The sequence below is a fragment of the Trichosurus vulpecula genome, chromosome 7, assembly GCF_011100635.1.
Source record: "Trichosurus vulpecula isolate mTriVul1 chromosome 7, mTriVul1.pri, whole genome shotgun sequence".
In the NCBI taxonomy this organism is placed as follows: domain Eukaryota; kingdom Metazoa; phylum Chordata; class Mammalia; order Diprotodontia; family Phalangeridae; genus Trichosurus; species Trichosurus vulpecula.
The window spans coordinates 185,193,039-185,215,109 of NC_050579.1; the positions used below are offsets into that span (position 1 = coordinate 185,193,039).

A 22,071-nucleotide genomic window follows, 5' to 3' on the forward strand; every position below is an offset into this window, starting at 1 on the left:
ATGTTCAGGCCATCTCTTCCCTTAGCAGAGACTGAGACACTAATTACTCTGGAAGGTAGTGTCTGGCAGAGGTTACAGGGAGGGCAAAAGCCTGGCAGCGTCCCTGGTCGACCCTAGGTTGCCACAATGAAGGGAGTAGATAAGAGAGGGTGGTAGAGTTCAGAATAAGGAACTCTAAGCAGTCTGTGACCTTTGGAAGATGCCTCCAGTCTAGATCCCTGGGGGAGAGCTGATGGTGCCTACTGCTGTAGGATTTTCTTCTATATAGAGAAGTATGACCTTCCTTGGCCATTTTGTAGGACGAATTCTCCTTTGAAGTATTTCCATATATTTTAATAATAAATTTGAGTTTAACTACTGATGATGCACCTTTATCTCAATTTACCATTGAAGAAAAAAATGACTGGAAGTTTTTCCTAATATGAAGGTATAGGTACCACATCAGGCGGCTCCTACCCAATTTTATCCCTTCTCCAATATCTTTCAGCTGCTTGCTTTTCCGGATAAGTCCCATGCTTTCCTGGGACCCCCAAATATGGAACGACTATAAAATAAGGGTTCACGAAAAAAGCTCTCAGACTGCATGAGTGTTTGTTTTGGTACTGGAGGTGAAAGTGAAAATGGCAAAAGGGAGAGGAGTGAGCTTCGGACCCTTTGCAGGGTGAAAACAGCAACAAAAACGTACAGGCAGCAGTCTGGTTGGGCTTACACCGCCTTCCCTGCTGTGCACTAATTTTGAGTGATTGGGCGCTCGCATCAGGTGGAAGGAGGTTGAGCCTCCCCCACAAGACACCACACTAGAAATAAAGATGTCTAAATAACAACAACAACAAACCGAAACCACCCAGCGCCAGTCCTCAGGGAATGGCTTTTCTCAGCTGCTCACGCTATAGCTGAGAGATGGGCTAGGGAAGGGGATCTGGGGGTAGGTTGGAGGTTCGTATTCACCATGATAAATGTAAAGACCAATTAAGGTTTGATCCGTCCACATGGGAGGCAGACGGCGGTTGATATTGTAACCAATTAACGAGCATGTCCCCTAATTCTTGCCGCCACCTCCGAGTGCAACACGCATCTCTAGGCGTCGTCCGTGGGAGCCCCCTGCCCCGGAGCACACAGCTGATCCAGGGGAGCCAGTCCCCCCTGCCAGAGTGGTGGGGCAGACGTTGTGTGCAGTCCCTGAGGTGGGGCGAGGGAGGTTGGCTTAGAGAGGCAGAGGAAAATGCTGGCAACCGCACCTGGCGGATGCAAATCAAAAGTGGTTGCGACTGGCACTGGCCAGGTGGGCAGTCTGTAAGTAATTTGCTCCAGACCTTGAGCCCCGAAGTGAAAAAGGAGGGAGGGAGAAGGAGGTATGGGGGTGAGAAGTCACCGGGCGAGGGAAGGAATGGAGGAGGAGAGACGGAGAGACCAGAAGGGGAGGAGAAGGGAGATGGAAGTGAGGAGCTTTGGCGCCCTGGAAAGAAGACAGGTGCCTCGAGGAAGGAGGACAGGTGGCGAAGCAGCAGCCCAGGTAGCACCTCGAGGCCCTCCCGGGGAGACCCGGAGGCATTGGATGCCTTCTCCTCGGCTGCTGGCCTGCGCTGAGTAGGGAGAGGTGGTCCGGGCTCCGCGAGTCTCTTCCTTCTTTCCTTCCTCCCCTCACTCCGCCTCCCCCAGCCCACCCAGTTCAGTCTGGTCCCCGGAGGTAAAGCGCTCCACTGCTCCATCAGCAAGGTGATACCGATGTATCTGGCCAAGGTGGCGATCGAGAATGGTCTCGGGGGTCTGGGAAAGTGCAGGGTAATGCCCCGCACCCCGCTCCCCCACGCCCCCCAGTATTGGCTCACATTTGTGAGCGGACAGGGGTCAAAGCCCCTGGGAGCCCTCGGGCTGGCTGGGGAGGAGGTCGAGCCAGAGCATCTTTAGCTCCAGGGCAGGTGGGTGCTGCTGCAGCAGCAGGTCTCCCGGAGGCGTCAGGGGGCGGCGGCGGCTGTGGGAGCGAAGTTTGGAGGCTCTGCAGCCACCTCCCGTTCGTCCTCCCCTCTGCTCTTTGCTCCCTCTCCCCCGCTCCCCTGTCCCTCCCCTCGTAGCTCCCGTGGCGGCGGCGGTGTCTGGGCGGCCGCTGCCAGGGACAGGACAAAGGCTCATTAACACGTGATGGGACCCGAGCTTCATAAATGGGACTGGAGAGAGAGAGCGCAAGAGAGACAGACACAGAGAGCGAGCAGGAGGAGAAGGAGGGAAGGGAAAGAAAAGGGAAAGAGAGCGCGCAAGGGACAGGGATCGGGCGAGCAGCAGAAGCCAGGCGCACTGGCCCAGGCTGGCTGGGGGACACCGGGAGAGGAAAGGAGGCAGGCGTCCTCCTGGGGCTTGGAGACCGTAGAGGAGGAGGGGAAGGGGAAGGAGGAGGACTGAGAAGAGAGGGAGGGAAAGGGAGGGGAGGGGAGGGGAAGGGGCGACAGTAGGGGGCAGCTTCTCTGCCCATTTCCCTGCAAAAGCTTGAGACGGGAGTAGCTTCTTTGAGTAGGGTGTTAGATCAGTGGGAGAAGAGACTGCGGAGAAGAAGAGTGCTGGCAGGGGCTTGCACAGACAGGCAGACAGACTGATGGACACACCCCACTCCACCCTAGCTTAGCCCACCCTACCCCTCCTCTCTCTCTCTTCCTCACGCCCAGCGGCACCGCCTCCCTCTCTTCTCTGCCTTCTTCTCCTCTTCTCTCCTCTTGGGCTTACTAGCCTCTTCACTCCCCTAGTGCCTTGGTCCCTGGCCCTGGCCTGGGGCGGGGCGCCTTCAGTGCTCCCTGCCCTGGGAGGGTCTATAGAATAAGTGTGGGATCTTTCATTCTAGCTGAGCAGCCTCCATCCACAACATTTGTCAAGAGCCCCAGAGGGACTGAGGGTACCGGATCCCCGGCGGAGGACCAGGGGATGAGAAGGGTAAGAGTTCCACTGGCAATACTTTTCTGCTTCCCTCCCCTGTGGTGCTGACCAGGCTGAGCCCTGAAGCGACTGGTGCGTGCTTTTCTTGTTCGGTGTATGCGTGTGTATATGTACAATTCATGCATCCATATGGTTATTTAAATATCTAGCTGTCAGTCTGCCTTAATGTTCCTTTCAGTGGTCCCCCAGTTTTTTTCTTCTTAAGGTTTCTTGAGCCCTTCTCATTTCTTTATTAAATGTGCACTGACCAATATCTATCGTGTGCATCTGTATATGGTTGTAGAAAATGGATAACAGGAAATGTTTGCAAATTGGGTTTTTGGATTTGCTATTGAATATCTATAAACATCAACAAGCATGTCTTTTTAATTCAAACTGATCTCTGCACCAAACCTAGAACGCAGATAAAGTGAGAGCTTAAGTGCCTTATAAAAGCAATACATTGAAAACAATAAACTTTCTGGACAGCAAAATGCAAATGAGGATAGAGAGAAAACAAATGTGAACACTGAACTAAAACCAAAATAGTAAAAGATGGAACTAATTTGGCTAATTCATAACCTGGTATTTAATACATTTTTTAAAGTTCTTTCTTGGTCCTAAGTTGGAACCTTTAATTCTTTTTACTTTTCACAAATGATTGCATACTAAATGGATGTCTACATGGAAAAAGTGAGGAAACCTGTGATCATTTGGGATTTTAAAACATACATGAATTCTAATCTTAAAATTGTTATTCTTAAAAGCTTATAAATTAAGACATAGTTGGGGGGGGATAAAATATTTTAGTTTCCTTATCATGCATATGCACGTGTTTTGTCTTTTTTTTCTCCATATAGTGTTGTTTTGTTGCTATGTTGGCATATTAAGACACCTCAGGCATTTAATCTAATGAGGGATTAGGACAGGTTTTTATGGTCTTAAATATGTTATAGGAGTTTTATTGGCTCTGTGAACTGCTTCTCATTTTTTATTACCACCTAAATTAATATCTTTTGAACAATAGGGGGGAAAGCCAATTTCTTAGGGGAAACTCAGTACACATTGAGGACCAATGATGTCACCACTAATATTAATCTATTTCCTTGTATATTGAGAAGCTCATAGCAAGTAGCCTCTTAGGTTCCCAAAGGACTGTATCTGATTTAAAGTGTTGCTTTTCTAATCCCATCCTACTGGTAATTTACAATGGAAGACATTCTTATTGATTTTTTTCTCTGAGGTTTTTGTTAGTACCTCTTTTTCTCTTTCCCAAAACTCATTCATGAGCAATTTTATCAAAATGTCATTTATATTTCTTTAAGTGGCACCAAATTATTTTGGATTAAATATTGATATGAAGATGGCTACACCCTTTCTACTATATGTATATAAGTATTATATATATATATATATGTGTGTGTACACATATATATTTTAAAAAATAAGCCTGAAGACAGATGTTTGAAAGTACAATAGTATTGTAGTTGAGCAAGAGATTTAAACTTGGTCCTGCATTAGTCTTAACAAACTTATTGATTTTAAGTAAGCTATTAACAAAATTTACTACAAAAGGCCTCTTTTTGTTTCTAAGATATCTCCTACTCAACATGAGAAATCCTCTTTACCAAGGTATGTATCAAATATATGATGGGAAAGAAATTTCACTGTTTTCCTTAGAATCAGTGTGAGTAAGATGGTGCTAGAAAATGGAAGTCCATAGTTTTGCCCCAGTTAGGCAAAATTTTTTTTACTGTTTTACATATATAGTACCAGAAGAGAGATCACATGTACATATGCAAAATGCTCAATATCAGTATATATATACATACGTACATACATATATAGTCTCTTGTGCATAGTTATATCCATAAGCTTTTAAAGAGTAAGGTACCTAGTTTGATTGGAATTCTAAAGGTTCTAATTGTTAAAATGAAAACTTAAATGTGAAGTGTGTTGCATTGTCCAGCTGTTGTTTCTATTCTTTTATTGTTATTCTTTTCCCAGTGGAATATGTTCTTCTCTGTGTTGCTTGTGAGGCTGTCCTCTAACAAGCTTAGTTGCAGGATCAGCATGTTCTTTTGGCATTTCAAACTGTTAAAATAATGAAATTATTAAATGTTACCCAGATGAAACTGTTGGAAATTAAATCTTCCAAGATAATTATTATTTGTCATGTGATAGCCTACTTAGCCAGGAACTACTTGGAGGGCATATCCATTTCTCTTTCCTTAAGAAAAGCCCCAAGGATTAGATTGATGATAACTACTGGGTATGAAATATTAGTTTATTAATTACTGAAACAAATCCTGGAAAACTTTTTAATGACACTAATTTGTCATTTTAAAAAACTGCTTTGGTTTGGCCTTAGCATCATAACTGTGGGGGAATTTAGGTATATTCTCAATATCCTTGCAGATTAGCATATGGAATTAGACTCTAAGTACTTGGCTCTATAAGATTAACAATTTGGAAATGGAATTATGGTTGCAGCATATTATCCACAAAGCCTCTAACGAATGTGTCTTGCCTGGAAAACAAGTTGGAAAATGAAGAAATTAATTATTTTCCATTAGCTATCCAGGAATGCTACAGAAGAAAACTAATAAATTGAATTTGAAAATAGCTCACAATATGTGATTAAGGAAAGGAGGATTGGGTTATGGCTTCTTGAATTTGGTTAGTAAGATGAAGCCTGTTCTTTGGGTTGATGCCTGTTATTCTTGAGGGTAATTATGTTAGCCCAGTTGCATAGAGAACAAGAGCGTTCCCTTTCTACTAAAAGGATGACATGTTTCGACCAACGTAAGTCTGCCTCTTCTGTTTTTTATATGCATGATTTTCCAATCAAACAAATGATATTAGAAACTGGGACAGCTTTTTACTCTTTCTAACTCTATTCTTTTGACTCAGATGCAACATGGATCAAAAATTTCTTGAAAATTGTGATTAAAATTTAGCTATAAATATCTATCTTCTTTGAGACTGCCTGCTCTGTTTATTTACTTCTGATTAATTAAACATTAGTAAAGAAGTTTAAAAAGCAAAGAAAAAAATCTCAAGTAATCTGGGTATTTTCTTCTGACAAATTTAACTTCATGTCTTTGATTTATGGTTTATGGTTCTTTCTAATCAATTTCTTGTAGAAAATGTCAGAAAATTGAGAAACTCCAGTTTTTTTAACTTTCTGTGGCAGTATAATGTTTTTAGCCTCCACCTAACTCATTCATACATACATATATACATCTAATATTCATAGGTGAGGCTACTTTATCCTTATGAAATGGTGCATCCATAAAGATTTCTCTGAAATGTCCTCAACTGATAGAAATCATAAAGATTATTCAGATTATACAGGATATAAATTCCATAGCCTATATTGTACCACTACATGCATATATACATGTGACATTTTCTATAAATGAGTGTCATGGCCAAATTAATAATAATAAACCTTGCCATCTTTTAAAATTAGAGTACTAAGGGCTGATTTAAAATATATTCTGCATATACTGGGATTTGTCCAATTTCAAAGCAGCTGTGCAGATGGACATGCAAGGTTTAAAGCATGATGTCCACCTTCAATAACAAAGCTGTTCATATTTATGTAGAAATCTTTCTAAACTTCCTTTGCTAAGAATATTCTTACAAATTTGCAAGATGAACAGCGATGGCATTCTATTGTGAGTTTGATGTTAAATGCTTAATACAGCAACTCTATTTCTTTCAGGTTTGCCGGTCATTTTGATTTACTTAGAAACTAGTATTTTCCTGGTGTGAAGAGACATTGAAGATGTTTATTGCACAGAAAAATAGATAATTTATACCATGATATGCCTCATAGAATTATGTCATTATGATCATAAGCAAATTATAGCTATAAACAAATCCATAAAAAAGAAAATTTTTATTGATTCCTCATAGCCTCTGGCTAATATTTTGGTGTCCACAATCCTGTAATAGAAAAAGTTCCATCTAGAACTTGTTTCAGTATTGATAGTTCAGAAGTACCCCCTTAAAATGGTTGTTCCGTTTTCAGTCTAAAGACTCTTTAAGAGCCTTAAAGAAAGTTAACTTTCCATCTAAATAGGCATGCATAGCATTAAATACGTCTATTCAATTCCATTAAAATTCCAAGGATGATGTGGATATGCAAACATACCCTTAATGCAAATGTTCATATTAATTTCTTCATTGTAGAAGCATCCATCTGGTGCATTTCACATCCAAATACTTAATGATGCATTATCACCTAGTACCATTTATTTAATTTTATGTCAGGCAACTCTAAAGATATTGGATTTTGATTAATTATAATCTATCTTATTGTGGTTCAGACTTTTCAAAAAATGTGGGGAAAACATTGTTTACTCACCCAACCTGAGAGAATCTTTAATGTTGAGCTTTAGCAGTTGTTCAGGGAATACTATGAATTCTATTTCAGACCCAGCTGGAGTAATTTTCACACCTGCACTTTAGGAAAGCTCCCCAAGATGGTTGGGGGGGGTGTTTTGTTTTATTTTTTGTTATTCTTTTTTTAAATATGTGAAATGTGGTTGATATAAATAGTCATCATTTATAGCTAACTTTCTCCATTTAGAAGGTACTAGTGTAGTAAGTAGCTTTTGAATCCCAATTAAGTTAGATCATAAATGGAATTGGAGTTTGATAATTGCAAAAAAAGGAAACAAAGTAGGCTTTAGTTGGTTTGTTCCCCTCTTTCCCTCGCCCCCCCAAGATAGGTGGTAAGTAACTTTTCTGAGGTCAATATCCCTATTTTAGTATTCTTTTGTCAATTCCCCCACCCTCCATATTGTTCATTTAGAATTAGGATGTTAGGAGGTTGGTTGGATAAAAAATATTGGTGATCTTTCAGCTTAGTTAATTATTTATTAGCATAACCTTGAATTATATTATGTGTTTTATGGCAGTAGAAAGAGTGTAGCATGGGTTTTTAAAGTAGGCATATATTATAGTTTGTTTTTCTACCATTCTTACAAATTCTATGCAATTCCTTTTTAAAGAAAAGCAGAGGCATATTTCAAAGATGTGTACCCTTGCCAGGCAATCTGGTGTGGTGGCTTAATATACTGGCAAATACTTTTAACAAGTTGTTTATGTATGTCAGTAGAGTATCTAAATGGCATTAAAATGCTAATATAATGAGGAAGTTAGTTTCCTTACTTGTTTTAGAACCCAGGAACACATATGGGAGACCTCCATTGTCACCTCTCCACCATTTCTTTTGGTCCTTTCTCTATTTTAGACTGTTTACTAAAATGGAAGTATAATTAAAGAGGATTTGGTTTCTGCTGAGAGTGCCAACAGGGAGGGAGGTGCATTTAAATCAGTGGTATATTCTAGTACTTTGACTAAACCTCTTGTCTCTAGACACATACATTAAGTGATGCTCTGAGGTGAACTTTGATAGGGAAAGAGGCTGAAAAAATAAGAGAAAATTTCCAATGTATGGAAAGTCAGTATCACTATGAACCCACTGTCACACTATTCTTTTTCTTAAACTATTTACCATTTAAAAGTTAGCTTGATTTGGTCCTTACTGGGCTCTTAGGTGTTTCATTCACTCGGGTATAAGTGAACCAAAATTTCAAAATCTGTCAATCTTATCTCTTTAGGGCACTGGAAAATTTTTGCCTTCAGAATTAGTACCAGTTAAGGTGAACAGAGAGCATATGAAAACAAAACAAAAAAGCTACATAATTACCCAGTTTATGTAGGCAAATATTTGTCAAAAAATATTTTTGCAAACAAAGGAACTTGGTTATAGAAAAAAATTATTGGTCACTTCTGAAAAGGCTATTTTCACTTCATATGGCTTACATAGAAACATTACATAGACTTATATTATCTTACTTGAATCCTCTTTACCTAAGTACTTGCATGTTATCTATATACAGTATATTATCTAATATACAGATATATTAGCTGTATCTTAATTCATTAATAAAGATGTTAATGATTGCCTAATTATCTGATTTATTGAATAAATCCTTTCTGAAGGAGTTACAGTGCCTAAACTTTGAGCCCCTACTCATATATTGCCAACTTTTAGGGTCAATTTTTACAAATGAACTGGCCCTCTTTATAGAGTACTAAGAGTTGCATAATTAACTGAGTAATTCAAGCAAAACCATTGGCTATGGGCCTGAATTATTTGGGTAATCACAAAGTCCTCCATTTCACTTTGACTATATAGCCCTAACTCTATATCCTGCATTGCAGCTTTTAGTCAGAGCTTTGAAAATTGTGCATTTTATAATATGAAAAGGTGAACTGTAATTACTTTTCCTTTTTTTTCCACCTTTGCTTTTTTAAAACAGATAAGCAGGAGCTCCTAAGCAAAGTTATTGACAGTAAACATATGTTTTGGCAGAATCATACATGCAAAAAAATTGGATAGATTTTACAAATAGAATTAAGAAAACTTTGCTGTGGGGAGCTATTAATTGTTTCAATGTATTTTGTAGCCAATTGTATACTAGATGTACTCATAGTGCTCAAAGCCACTTTCATTTTCTGGACTAAATATATGATAGTATCCTTCCTGGATACGTCTAGAAACATAAAGAATTAAAAGACCAGAACAACCTTCAGAGAACATCTTTTACCCTTACCCCTAGATAAAACTACCCCAATGCTATTCCAATTAGATAAGAATTTTTCTAATTTTTTAAAAAAGATCTCTAGGAAAGGACATTCTAAAATAAGCAGATTCCCTTAGCAACCCATTCCAATGTTTCAAAAACCTGCACTACCAGGGAAGTCTTCCTTTAATTCTGACTTGCAGTATTCTCATAGCTTCATCTCATTTCTTCTGCCTTTTACAGCCAGTGACCATCTGTACAATAACATCTTTTATGCTTAAGAAGACTACTATTAAGTTATTCTCTGGCGTTTCCTTACTTAAGACTGAATAATATCAGTCCTTTTAACTACCTAGTGATCATTTTATTTTGAAAATCGAGACTCTTTTCTGAACCCTTTCAAAGTTTCCATGAACAATTCATTTCAGAGTTTGAGTTGTATAAAGCAGTGTTATAGGAAGAATTGCTTCCTGACCTTGTCTAAGATTTTGATTTGTATGAAAAGGCAGTATATTATATAGAAAGAACAATGAAACTGGATTCAGAACTTGGGCATAAATCCACCCAAGGCACTTAGTATTATATAACCTCAAACAAGTCACTTAAATGCCCTGAGCCTCAGTTTTCTCATCAATAAATGAGGGGGCTTGACTTAATGACCTCCAGGCCCTTCCATCTCTAAATCTGTAATCATATGATCATCTGTAAAACCAAGAGATAAGGCTAGATAGCCTCTGAGCTTATGCCAGCACTAAATAGAGATCTTATGTTTCATGCTTACTTTTTAAATTCAACACTGTATAGCTGAAGTACATTGAACTCATCTCATCTATCTCTTTCTACTGTGCTATTTATGTTGTCATTCGCTATGTAGTAGCTCCCCCTGTCTGTCCATCTGTCCCTCCCTCTCCCTCCCTCTCCCTCCCTCCCCTCTCCCTCTCTCTCTCTCTCTCTCTCTCTCTCTCTCTCCTCTCTCTCTCTCTCTCTCTCTCTCTCTCTCTCTCTCTTTCTCCCTCCCTTCCTCTCTCTCCCTCCCTCCCTCTCCCTCCCTCCCTCTCTCTCACACTCTCTCTCTCTCTCTCTCTCTCTCTCTCTCTCTCTCTCTCTCTCTCTCTCTCTCTCTCTTCTCCCTCCCCCTCTCTCTCCCTTCCTCTCTCCCTCTCTGTCTCTTCCCTCTCCCTCTCTCTGTCTCTTCCCTCTCCCTCTCCCTCTTTCCCTCTCTCTCCGCTTCCCCCCTCTCTTTTCCCCCTACACTGAATTACCTGTAGATGTTGCAGAGTTCTTCCCTTCAACACTTTTTACCAGGCTAGAAGAAACAAACAGCTTTAATTTTTGAAATGCTATTGACAACAGAGAGTGTATTGAGGTAAATCAAGGATGATTAATCCCAATTCAAAAATTTAGGCCAAATCTGAACATATTTTTGAGGTTTCAGTGGTCAGTTTAACCATTACAAACTTAATTAGGTATATGCTGATTGAGAATTCTATGTGCCTTTTCAAGCTATGACTGATGGTTTAACTATATATGTAATAGCATGAAGAAATAAAAATTACCCATGTTGTGACTTTCATGATTTTTTCAAGCTCTAAAGAATGAAAACCCAAGTGTCTCCTAGAAAGAGCGATGTAGTTATTCTTGCAATTAATTTTGGCCTCAGAGACATTCTTCCCATCCTGCTCTTAACATCTTTTGGCATAGGTATATCTTTGGCTTTCAGAGGAAGAAACAATTTTTTTACTTTCATTTATTTTCTTGATTCCAAATTCCAAATATTCCCAATTTATTTTGCTTATCAGTACATTAGATTCCACATACCATTATGCCTATGAAAAGGCAATTAGATTTGTTATTTTATAGGCAACAGTAACAATTGCCCATTTCCCCCCAAATAACATTTTCTCATTGAGCTTTCAATTAATTCATTCGTAAAATGCATAAAACATTGCAGCAGGAAGATAAATTGCTCATCCACATAGAACAAAACCCATGGCCACTGAACAAAAACCAAATTGGCCACTGAGGGTTTGTAAATGCCACTCTGTAAATGCCCCTCCATCTAGTGGTTGGCATTTAACACAACTTCTATGGCAGTTGTGGAAAGTCCCTTGCGTATAGAGAAACTAATTTGGGAAAGATTGATAAAGACGAACAGGCATTTTTGTAAAAAAAAAAAAAAGAATTGATTGACTGTGCATTAACTTAAAAGTTAAAGTTCAGGAATATGTAATTAAGGTTCTAAGTATGCCTTAGACAATATGAGCCCCTATATCAGTGCCAGCTATTGTCCTTGTAACTTTTAATGAGACATACACATGTGTATGTATATATACATATTATATACACATAGCAATATATATAGATACATAGATATGTATGCAATCTGTATAAACATATGTGAATAAATATCTCTTTTTAAATTTTTTTTTTATTTTTAGTTTACAACACTTATTCCACAGGTTTTTGAGTTCTAAATTTTCTTCCCCTCCCTCCCATTTCCCCTCCAACCTCCCCCCAAGATGGCAAGGAATCCAATGCATGTTCTACATATACCTTCGCATTAAACATATTTATACAATAGTCAAGTCGTAGAGAAGAACCATGATCAATGGAGTGAATCATGAGAAAAAGAAACAAAACCAAAAAAAAAAGATATAGGAAAAAAAAGAGAGCAGATCGTTTCCTTCAATCCACATTCAGACTCCATAGTTCTTTATCTGGATGTAGCTAGCTCTTTCTATCATGAGACCTTTGGGGCTGTCTTTGAACTTTGTATTGCTGAGAAGCCAAGTCTGTCAAAGTTAGTGATCACAGAATCAATGTCTATGTGTACAATGTTCTCCTGGTTTTGCTCCTCTCACTTGGCATCATGTCATGTAGTTCTTTCCAGGTTACTATGAAGTCTGTATCTTCCCCATTTCTTATAGCAGAATAGTATTCCATTACATTCATATACCACAACTTGTTCAGCCATTCCCCAATTGATGGGCATCCCCTTGATTTCCATTTATTTGCTACCACAAAAGGAGCTGCTATAAATATTTTTGTACGTATGGGTCCCTTTCCCCATTGTGTGATCTCTTTAGGATACAGCCCTAGAAGTGGTATAAAAATCTATTTAATAAACCATTTGTGTATAAGGTAGGCAAAGATTGGAATAAAAAATATTTACCTGATGATAGTTCATAGACACTGCTTGCAGGTATTTTAGTTTTTTACAGTAAGGAAAAATTTCTGCGATTGACAACATTGATTCTTTCCACGAAATCACTTCATAGTCAGATGACTTACCTATTTTGGTTGGGTCATGGTATGGATGAGGCTGTTTTGGGTTTGATTCCCATTCAACACCATTAGCTTTGGAGGAGGAAAGCTATCAATGAGCGTAAACATCTTGTTCCAGTCATCTGTCTTGCATATGCAATCCTGGGTCCCAAGGGATGGTGACTCAGCACAACATGAGCCACAGCTAAGAGGGAGAAGGCTTCCATGGATAGATTGATAAGAGGCACCATCTTCAGATATAGACAACCCATCAATATTTCATTATTATAAGTCTTGTTATTGTTGAATACTTTAATAACTAGGTTTGTTTGATCAATCCAAGCAATGGGACTAAAGTAGGGAAAGGACAGATAGAACACACTTCCTTATCTTCCCAGGGAAAGTGATACCACTGTACAAATATGTCTGTTGGGCCACATACCACATAAAAGGTCATGGACTAGAAAACATTAAGGACCATAGCCAGTAGTTACGTTACTGTAGTAAATGGGTATACACAGTATAATTTTGTCATAGCCGTGAATTCATTGACAATGATGGCAATATGATGGAAGCTCACTCTAGATTGTAGTCTGATTCCAGGGAAGAATAAAGGGAGAAACTTTTCTTTCCCCTCTACTCACTGGGAGTAATGCCTTTCCTAGAAGAGTGAAGCTAACATTGATTTTAAGCTAAATTAAATTTCTTTATTTTTAGAAGTCTCTTTTAAACTTCTACATGCTACCTGTGATCTACTTCAACCCTTACCTTGAGAAGACTTCTAAGCCAAAAAGGGAGTTGTCCCTAGTTATATTTTATTGCAATTTTCAGAAACATCACTAAAACAAACCACTAAATGGTGTTTCTCACAATGTAAGAAACTGCCCCCACCCTCCACTTTTCCTCTTTATTACAAACTGTTGATGAAGTGGTCAGGTTTAATTAGTTTTGATTTTTGGTAGGCAATGCAACAAAGTGGAAAGGTTGTAGACCAAGGGTCATATAATAAATCAGTTGGCAACCTAGGGTTAGAACTTCCAAATTATGAAGTTATCTCTAATTCTGAGTCTATTGTAATATGTAGACAAGCACCATTTTCCTGGTGCATGTCCTTCTAGCATTCTGTGAGGCTTGCCTTTGGACTAATGCATGGGGTTGGGGGTGGGGATAAAAGGGAAGAGGCCTCAAGTGCTATGATTCCCCATTCCCCATCCAATTCTGCCTCTCTTGCCTAGAATTGAAAAGCAGGATATCTTAAGGAAATGGTTCCTGAACCCTCCAGGTACTTAGTGATTTGTTGGTAGTGGGAAATCAACCATTTTTAGTGAGATAATTCAAGAATCAGAAACTCTTTCTTTTTAATCCATGTTTTGAATCACACAAATCGTACTCCAAAATTATTTCCTGAAGCCTGAGAAGCAAGACTTTCTCAAAAGCTTGGCTTTATTTAAATGTTGGGTCTCTCCTAGGACCTCATAGTAAGTGTCTTTTTGCTAATTCATCAAAAAGAAAGGAAGTAAAAATATGTTTTTGGCAAGTGGGATGGCATGTAGCAAATTTAAAATTTTTACTTTAAATCTTTATTATTGAATGCTGAGAAGTCAAAACTGTCATAAGAGAATATATTTGTTTTATGTGCTCCAGCCATTAGAAAAGAATTTATATATCTTACTTCTAATAACCAAATCTCATCTTAAGAAGTCTAGTATCCACGAATATTTTTGTATGTGAGCCATTGTCTCTATTAAGTTGAAACCCTTTCTGTTTTTTTGTTCTAAAAATATGTTATATCAGTAACATTCGATTACTTTCCCTTGCAAAGGATAAAGTGAAGATGTATTTTCACAGCATTAATATTTTATTCACATATTATTTATTATGAAACATTGAATGTAAAGACAGAAATAAGTAAAGGATGGTTTTTATGCAATTTATAAGGATGATTCACTGTCATCTTAATTGTGTAAAAGATCTAGGGGTTTTTAGTGACATTTTCTAAATTGGAATGTTTGTCTAAGTGTTTTAAAAAACATGTTTATGTATTGAGTTTCATGAGTTCATTTGGACAGCATTAAGAACAAAGTGGTTGGACCTTCAAATTAAAGTAAAATTGAAAAATAGCTTTCTAGGAGCCTTGATTTGTATTTATATAGTTGTGTCTTAAAGGACTGAATTTTATCCTTAGTAAAATATATATGTATGTGTCTATAGATATATATTTATATATATTAGTGGTTTCCACATCTCCATGAAGAGTCTCCAATGGTTGGTTTTATGTTGTTTCTAGAGGATATAGTTATCACTTTCATTCTACCAATGAAATGTTTATAGAGAGCTAAAGGCTAGGGAGTCAACAGACTATGCCCAGCATAATAAATTTCTTTCGAATATTGGAAAAGATGTTAGTAATGATTCAAGTTAAGTGATTACATACTTTATCTGAAATATCTGAATAATTAACTTAATTTTCCATTTTACTCTGGCTCTGGAGGAAAAGGAAACAATCTAATCAAGTTACTTGATTAATCATTACATGGAATTATTAAACCACATTGAATGTGCACAATTCTCTAACAAATTTTAGTTGTTGACTTGTGCCATCCCAATAGTAATAAATACATGTCTTTGATGTGATGAATTTTGCCCAAGGGAGAAAAAGGTCTACTATATCTATTGAGACGCTGATTTGGATATAATCCATTTAAAATAGCTGTTCCTTATTAACTGGGGGACATGTATTGGCAAGAGATTTTTGCAATATTGAATTAGAAGGAATTTGGACTCTAAAATTAAGGAACTAATTCATTTAATAAGTATATCCATTAGATATCTCATCATTTTAAGCCTTTTATAAGTCTATTTAAAATAATAAAGAAGCATTGAGCAGGGGAAAATAAGTTTAGCATAGGACCAGAACCTTTTCTATTTTGGTGCTATAGAATCCTCAAATGTTAAAGCAAAAAGGAACTTCAGGAGTCATCTCATCCAACCCTTTCCCCAAGGCCACATAGTTAGCAGCCAAGCTGGATGTGTATCTCACGTCTCTTAACTACTAGTTCAGTGATCATCTGATTTCTCAGTTTAGGCAAGATAAAAAATGTTTCCCCAGTGTTTCTGAACTCACAAAGTTTAGTGGAGGGTGAATAAAGAATCACAGTTTCTTAAAGTTGGAATGTACCTCCCAGGCCATGTAATCCATCCAATTTCTGATTATCCATACTGGTTTTTGAAGACTTCCATTCCATTTTTTGGATAGCTCTAATTTACAGGAAGTTTTTCCTAACATCAAACATAAATGAACCTCTTTTCGACATCTACCCATTGCTTTTAATTATACTGCAATGCTCAAAAAAACCCAAAACAAACAAAACCAAAGTCTAATCCTTCTTTTGTATGACAGTCTTTCAAATGTCCCCCCAATCTCTTCTGCAGGCTAATTCTATCCACTTCCTCCAGTTGATCCTTATCTAGCATGAACTTGAGACAGCACCATCCTGGTTGTTCACACCTCTCTCTGAGCATGCTCCAGCTAATCAATATCTTTCCTACAATGTAGTGCTCAGAAGAGAGCATGCAGTACTCATGGTTTCATCTGACCAGGGCAGAATACTGCACACCTATCACCTCTGTAGTCTTGGACATCATGCTTCTCTTAATTCAGGCTAAGATTGCATAAGCTTTGGGCTCACTAAAACCTCCATGACTTTTTCAGACAAAATGCTAGTAAGCAACATCCCCTCCATCTTATACCTGTGAAGTAATCCTTTAAACCCAAGTAAGACTTTATATTCCTCCCTATTAAAATTCATCTTATCCAATTTCACTTAACTTTTTAGCCTTTCAAGACTTTTTTGGAATGTGTTATACAGCATGTTCACTCTCCCTCCCAAATTTGCTTCGTCTGAAAATTTAATAAGCATGGCATTTATTATAGCACAATAGGATAAGAGACTTAGAGCTGGAAGACACAATAGAAACACTAGACATTTGTCCAGACCCCTCATTTTACAAATGAGGAAACTGAGGCAAAGCCAGGTTAAATGGCTTGCCCAAGGTCACAAGGTATTAAGTGACAAGGGTAGGGTTTTGATCCAGGGCTTATGACTTCAAATCCAGAGCCCTTTCCCACTGTACCACCCTGCTTTTCTCTGTGCCTTTATCAATATTAAAAATATTAAATAATATAGAGACAAGCAAGGATGGCTAAATTACTATACTGAAGATCTTCCAAGCTAACACCATGCCATTAACTTCTATTTGGATCCAGTCATTTGACCTGCTCCAAATCTATCCAATTGTACTCTCTTCTAGACTACATTGCGTCTTCTTGCTTGTAAGAATAGAGTGAGAGACTTTACCATACACTTTACTAAAATGTAGGTAAACCATATCTATGGCCTTCCTTTGAAACAAGTTGGATATCCCTGTCAAAAAAACAAACAAGTAATTGAGATTAGTCTGGCAAGACCTATTATTCTTGATGAAGACATACTGAATCATTATAATCCCCATTTCCTTTTTTTCAATGTTTGCTAACGATGCCTTTAATAATGCATTGTATGACAGTGCTTCTTAATATAAGGTCCTGAATTTGTTTTGAAAAATATTTAATAGCATTATTCCAGTATAATTGATTACCTTGAAAAGCCTTTGTATTTTATTTTATGTATTTAAAATTATTATTTTGAGAACAGGGCCATAGGCTTGAATCAGAATGCCCAAGGATATCTAATGACACAAAACAGGGTAAGAACCTCTGGTCTAGAATTTTTCTAGGAATTAAAGTCAAGGCACTGAGATTATAGTTTACTAACTTCATTCTCTTTTCTTTTTTGAAAATTGGGATATTTTTTCTCTAACTCTGTGGTACCTCTCCTGTTCTTCATAGTCTTTCGAAGATCACTGGCAATGGCTAAACAATCTATTTTCAATACCCTACAATGTAGTTCATCTGGGTCAGATTCCTTGAACTCATCAAGGCAATGGGTTGCTTTCTTATGATCTTCTTATTGGGTATCAACTCCCTATATGCCTTTTTTGTTTTATATTTTCCAAAAATTCTTGAAAAATCAAACAGGAGCAAATTGGAGCACCAATCTGTCATTAGTCGCATCCATACCAAAGAAAAAGTCCTTTCTCATCTTTGATCCCTTTTATCCCAATATAGCTTAAGAAACCCTTCATTTAAAAATATTTTTCATTTTCCTTGCTGGTCTCTGAAATAATTTTGAGCTTTAGCACTTCTGAAACTTACTACAGGACTGTGTCATACTTCTGTACATAGCCTGTGTTATCTGTCCTAGCTCCCATCTTCACTACATATCTTAGTAAATATTGGGCATTTTTTTAGAAAGTCAGGTTTTGAGTTCACTGTGCAACCACATTAGCATCTTAAATTCCTTTATTTAACCTTTGTGGGAACTGATTATTTTTATATTTTTTAGAATTCCATTCCTGAGAAATTTCTATCTCCTGTGGGCTGACTTTTCTAATAGAATTTTAATCTGTGGCACCCTACTTTTGCTTTGAAATCTACTTTCCTACAATTTAGGGCTCATGTCAGACTATTCTCAGCTTTTATCCACTCCATTACACACTCTAAAATTGAATGGCAACTTCCTCCCAAGGTTCCCATCATTTCCATCCCATCGACCAGTGTTCTCTTTTTTGGTAAGAATCAGAACTTTCCCATGTTGGTTCTTCCCTATTTTGAAGTGATACGAGGATGGATTAAAATAAACCCTAAAAATTCAATGTCAATGTGGACAGAATTACCTACAGGACACAGGGTTCTTCATCTTTTGTGTCATGGGCCCCGCTGGCAGTGTGGTGAGGCCTATGGACTCCTTCACAGAATAATGTTTTTGTTTTAAATCATCATTAAAGGAAATAGGAAATTTTAGTTAGAGATTAGTGAAAATGTTTTCCTATCCAAGTTAATGGACTCCCTGAAATTTATTGGTGGGTCCCTTAGGGGTTTGTGGACCCAAGGTCCCACTACAGAGGATCCCATTGTTCCATCTGTCAGTTTTCCATATGACAAAATTAGAAAGTATACTACATGAAGTAAAGACGGCAGCTAACCTAATTTAATACAGATATCAACTACGCATCTTTTCTAAAAGAAAAAAATACTAGAAGCAGTCTAGTTCTCAAAACAGCCACCCCAGTGAAATCTGTGATTCGGGTGAAGATTTAGCTGGCATAAAGAAATTCATCTCAGGAATGAGAACATGAAAGCTAAAACAAATCACTTGCCATTCAGTTATACTAGCAAATAAACCATGGCCCCAATTAAAGTATGTTTTATTGCATGCCTAATATTGCCTAGCTGTCAGAATAATGATTTTAAATACTGTAGAAAATTGATAAAATTATGGGTAGAAACTCAATTTTAAAAACTGATACTGCAGTCTTGAAATGCCTTTGACAATACTATATGCTGACAATTTTTGAGGGGAGCAGTGTGGAGGTGTGGAGAGGCAGTTACCCAGAAATTAATGCATTTTGCCAATACAACCCAATAGATAGTATGTGGGTGGCATGGTAGGTACCATATATAGCTCAAATGGACCCAATATACTGTCTATATTAAAACAAGAAAAATTCTAGTAAAACCCATTTAGATGTTGTTGAGTCACTGTTTTACTGCAACTTTAATAAAAATCAACTGCCAATTTAATAGGTGCAGCCACACATTTTGCCAGAGATTTCCAATTATGATTTTCCCAGTAGCAAACACAAACAAAATTAATGTCAGCCGCATCCCCCAAAGCCTAAACTATATTACTAATGAACTCCCAAGTACTCTCAAAGAAATCTCTCAATGCAAAAACAATAAGGTGGAAATTACTGTAATAATCCAAATGTAGAAATAGAAGGAAGAATTATTGAAATGCAGCAAGCGATTTGTCTGTCATGATCCCATTAACTTTGTTGGTACCACAGCATATGAACAGTGGCATTTTAAAATTACTAGAATACTCAAATAGCATGAAAATTATATTATTTTACTTCCATCCCCCAACCCTATCTTATATTGGGTGATGACTAATTGTATAGCAGGCAACAACTGAAGAGTTGTAAAGTTGGCTTTAATGTGAGTATGTGGTTGCGTTTAAATTGGAATTTTGGTCCCATGTGCAGGAACCAAATTGAATCCTATGGATAAAAACCTTTGGCATCAGAGAATTTTTGTCTCTTATATTCTTTCTTTGCTCAAACATCTTTGAAGCTGTAGAACCTCCTCATCTAAAATTTATATTACTGGAATCATACTTTGTTGTTGTTGTTTAGACTAGATCTTCCCACCTGCCCAGGCTAAAAGTGCAAAGTTGATCAGCCCAGATGCTTTGGTCTGCTCAATTTCTGACCTGGGCCACTTTGTTCCACCTCAGGCAGCCCGGTGGACCACCACATCCAGGGGTTCATCATTCTGGTGCTCTACCTAGTGCTGAGACCTGATGAGCTTCCAAAAACCCTACTGAAGCTCAAAACCCCCAAGCCAAAGTGGTCCACTAGCCTCAGCCTTCCCAAGAGCAAGTATTACAGGTTTGCCCCACCCAACCCAGATCTGATGCCTCACCCTTGGTGAGTTGTGTGAACTAAAGAAAAAATTTTCCTGGTTAGAGGTAGAAATGTTATTTGAGCAGACAATCCTCTTTAAGGCTAATATTGGCCAAATACCTGAAAGAGGCATCCATCTTCATGCATGGAAGACTTACCTGAAAGATAAGATGGTTGAATGATCTTTGTTAGAGATCTTTGGGTATGCTGTGGTACTTGTCAACCTACCACATGCACCATGGCACTGTGGGGGTACACAAAGAGATATAAAAGATGGCTCCTGCTCTGGAGAAGTTTGTGATCTAGTTAGGAAGACAAGGTGAATATACTTTGAGAAAACTGAAAAGGCAAAGCAAATTTTGAGAAGAGAAGTATCATGCAGAAGAAGTGCTGTTGAAATACAGAGGAGGAAAATGGCACCAGCTGTGGTTAGGGACCACATGATGATGTTTGAGCTGGGCCTTGTAGGATGGATAAGAAGTAGGTACAGGAAATGGAAATGATTTTTCAGGGAGGAAGACAAAGGCAAAAATGAAGAGGCATAAGACAGATGGGGAGGAGAAGGGAAGTGTATGTAAATAATAATAGCTTTATAAGTTTATAAAACTAAGGTTATAAAACATTTCATCTTCTCTATAACCCTATGAAGTAGGTACTACAAGTGTTTTGTTCTAGTTTTTCCGATGACGAAACTGAAACTTAGAAACGATAAGTGGCAGTCACATAGCCAATAAGTGTTCGAGGTAGGCATTGAACTCAAGTGTTAAGTTAAGTCAGCATTCCTTCTGCTCTATCATATTTTTTCTTGAGTAGACAAGTCTAAATGTAGTAGAGGGTTCACAAAAAGGAAGCAGTATTAGAAAAAATTAGAATCATAGTTAGTTGCTAGATCGTGGAGAAAATCTTTGAGCAGGAGCTGTTTCATTGTTGTCTTGTATCACTAATGCCTAGCACAGTGCCAGGCCCAAATCGGGTTCTTAATAAATGCTTACTATACTGAATCATCTCCCCAGTTGGATTGTAAGTTCATTGTAAATGAGAAAAATCCATTCATTTTATTTTGTCCCTCATAACATGTAGAGAGTCAGCATAATGGTTTTTTACTTTATTAAATTTATTTATTTAACATATTTAGTTTTCAGCATTGATTTTCACAAGAGTTTGAATTAAAAATTTCTCACCATTTCTACCCTCCCCCCACTCCAAGATGACGTATATTTTGGTTGCCCTGTTCCCCAGTCAGCCCTCCCTTCTGTCACCCCACTCCCCTCCCATCCCCTTTTCCCTTCCTTTCTTGTAGGGCAAGATAAATTTCTACACCCCATTGCCTGTGTATCTTATTTTCTAGTTGCGTGCAAAAACTTTTTTTTTGTTTTTGAACATCTGTTTTTAAAACTTTGAGTTCCAAATTCTCTCCCCTCTTCCCTTCTCACCTACCCTCCCTAAGAAGTCAAGCAATTCAACATAGGCCACATGTGTATTATTATGTATAACCCTTCCACAATACTCATGTTGTGAGAGACTTACTATATTTTGCTCCTTCCCAACCCCTTTATTGAATTTTCTCCCTTGACCCTGTCCCCTTTCCAAAGTGTTTGTTTTTGATTACCTCCACCCCCATTTGCCCTCCCCTCCATCATCCCCTCCTTTTTTTTTTATCTTCTTCCCTCTTCTTTCCTGTGGGGTAAGATACCCAATTGAGTATATATGGTATTCCCTCCTCAGGCCAAATTTG

At 38.0% G+C, this 22,071-nt stretch overlaps 1 protein-coding gene across 1 annotated transcript in view; it reads left to right on the forward strand.

Annotated features, from left to right (window-relative positions):
- The first annotated feature begins 2,161 nt into the window (after positions 1-2,161).
- Positions 2,162-22,071, forward strand: part of CNR1 (cannabinoid receptor 1) — a 31,952-nt gene continuing 12,042 nt past the window's right edge. Inside the window, exon 1 of the mRNA XM_036767911.1 lies at positions 2,162-2,919. The gene's annotated coding sequence lies outside the window, so the exon portion shown is untranslated. The remainder of the gene's footprint in view (positions 2,920-22,071) is intronic.